This window comes from Cynara cardunculus, assembly GCF_001531365.2.
Source record: "Cynara cardunculus var. scolymus isolate 2C chromosome LG 10, CcrdV1, whole genome shotgun sequence".
NCBI classification, from domain to species: Eukaryota; Viridiplantae; Streptophyta; class Magnoliopsida; order Asterales; family Asteraceae; genus Cynara; species Cynara cardunculus.
The window spans coordinates 20,904,800-20,907,859 of NC_037537.1; positions in this window are offsets into that span (position 1 = coordinate 20,904,800).

Sequence of the window (3,060 nt, forward strand, 5' to 3'; positions counted from 1 at the left end):
GTTAGAACTCGATAATTATCCTAATTATATTTTAATTTTTTATATTTTAAAATGAGATGTATATCCTCTATTTGATTATGTTTATCCACAGTTAGTTACACGAATTCAAAAATTGAACTTCAATAAGTTGTATTTATGCATAATTTACTTGTAATCGTGATTTTTAAGTAATATGCATTAATATACAATACTTCATGCATTAAAAATAATTTTTAAGAGTTTTTATCAAACTCTTTATAATATAGTATAGATTAGAATAAAACTTCTACAAAAATATTTTAATATATATAATGTTTTCTTAAAATAAAGTAATATAATAATGTTAAACATTCAAAAATAGAAAACCGAAAAAACCATAATTTCGATAAACAACAGGAATGATTATTGTAAACTACAAGGGTGATATTTAATTGGTTTGAGCTTAGATTTCAAATGTCAAAAGTGATTGGAGATCTCAGGTTCAAATTCAATGATAAATAAAAATTTCTTTGAGGTCATGGAGGTTCAAATACGATAACTCCAAGTTACCCGCAAAGTAAGTGGTCGTCCTGAGATTAGACGGCTCACATAACAGGTTGGATATTCAGATTAATAAAAAACTGATTATTAAAATTAAAATATTAAAAAAATTACAGTAACATCATAAATCTATTCTATATATTAACGTTATTTATATTATTAAAACTAGAAGAGTACTCGTATAATGTAGCGAGACACATTTCGATCTTAATATTTTGTTTTATTTATTTTTTGTCTCAGCTGATGTTATAATACTGATTTATGTAGTTTTGAGAAAGCGTAATGTTTTTTTATTTTTAAATAAAATATAAATATGAATATATCATAAAAAATTGAAAAAAATTATTGATATTAGTACCAAACTTATAAGTTTTTTTACAAATATAATAATTAAGTATTTTTTTTTGTTAGAAGTCAATGATTATCCTAATTATATTTTAGATTTTTTATATTTAAAATGAGATGTTTATCCTCTATTTAATTATGTTGATCTGTAGTTTGTTACATGAATTCAAACATAAAGCTTTAATAAGTTGTACTTATGTATAATTACTTGTAATCTTGAATTTTAAGTAATATGCATCAATAAACAATATTTTGTGTATAAAAAATGGTTTTTAAGAGGTTTTGTCAAATGCTCTATATTAACATTATTTATATTATTAAAATATTTAATAAAATATAACTTTTTTCTTTCTTAAATATTTAGGTGACATTTATTTTTTTAAGATGTGCTGAAGTCTGAAATCTTATTTCATTTTTGATTAATAAAAGGTGGTGCTGAAGTTTGAAATTTGAATCAATAAGACTGTTTGTTTTTATAAAATAATAAACGCCCGAAGTTTGAAATCTGAATCAATAGTATGTTTATGTAAAATCAGGTGTAAACATTTTGCAAATTCTCTTGATTTTCATAAAATAACCATTGCCGAAATTCATCTCAACAATTGCTTAACAGATGAAACACGGTAAGAACTTTTTGGATATCTTTCAGACTTCCGATGCTATCGGGAATGCCGCCGGTGAGTTTATGTGTGGAAAAATTGATATTTTTGATAGATGATAGATTGCCTATTGAAGTTATTGTTTCACATAATCTTCTAAGCTAACATATATATATATATATATATATATATATATATATATATATATATAGGTCTAATCAAATGAGAACTAGGTAGTTTGTGGTAACTGTGATGTCCAATATGAGCCAATCATTTTAGATAATCAATGTTATCTATTAAAATAAAACAAAAAGTAAATTAGTAAATTGTGTTGATTATTCAATTTACTTTAATTAGTTTAATTATTTTAATATATGTACACACACACACACAGACCAAATCCGGTGGCCTTCTTCGGCACCCACCACTACTCCGATGATCTCTTCCGATCATTTTGTTTGACCAATACGATGTCTCTGATGATCGACCACTAAACACCCACCTATGAGTATTCCTGACAGCTAGCCCCATCTTTGCCCTTGTGACCCTCTCACTACCTCTCTCCCTTCCCCCATTCTCGCTACAGTTGGTATCATAATGGTCTTAAATTTTACTTGGTGTGTTTTGAGTATCACATTGTGTATCTTGGTGCATTTTGTGTATCACATGGTGTTTGTCGGAGGCCGGAGAGAGAAAAAAACAATAGCCAAAGATAATTAAAGAAAAGAGGAAATGAGAGGAATTAAGATATCAGTTTAGACCAAAGGCTTTTGGCCTAGCGGTATCATAGTCTTTGGCCTCCTAGGAGGTCAGGAGTTCAAACCTCACCAAAAATGAAGAGGGTGTGTGAATTTATTTGTTGCATTTGCCGTATATAAATATTATATACTTAAAAAAGATATCAGTTTAGCTCTTATTTATTCAAACCCTATTAAATGATAAGAAACTCTAAAAATAATAATAATAAAAACAAACAACTTGAATTACAAAACTCCTGAACCAATCAAACATAAATGGTAATAGAGAGCTGAAAATGAAAAAAACAAACAAAATTATGTCTTGAACCCGAAAACTGTCTTGTATTTAAATAAAATCATTATGTCTCTTTGTCAACCGAGCTAAACACCATAGGTATTTATGATGAATATATATATATATATATATATATATATATATATATATAGGGGTCTATTCAAGGGAGAACTGAGTTGTTTGTGGTAACTGTGAGAACCAATATTAACCACAAATCAATAGATAAATTAGGAAATTTATAAATTTGGTAATTTTAAATTAAAATCTTAATGCAAGGATATTTTTGGTATTTTAAAACTCTCATCTCTCCTCTCTTCTCTCTCCTCTCTTCTCTCTCCGGCCACCGTCCTCCGGTGATACCACTATGGTACCACTGTGATACCTAAAAATATTGAATCTGTTAAACAAAAGATACATTGTGATACCTAATCATATATAAGATGCATAGTGATACCACTGTGTTACATCTTCGATCGATCACACAAACGACATCAATGTGATACGAAGCACATATATGATGCATTGTGATACAATTTGTAGTATCACCGGAGGATGGTGGACGGCG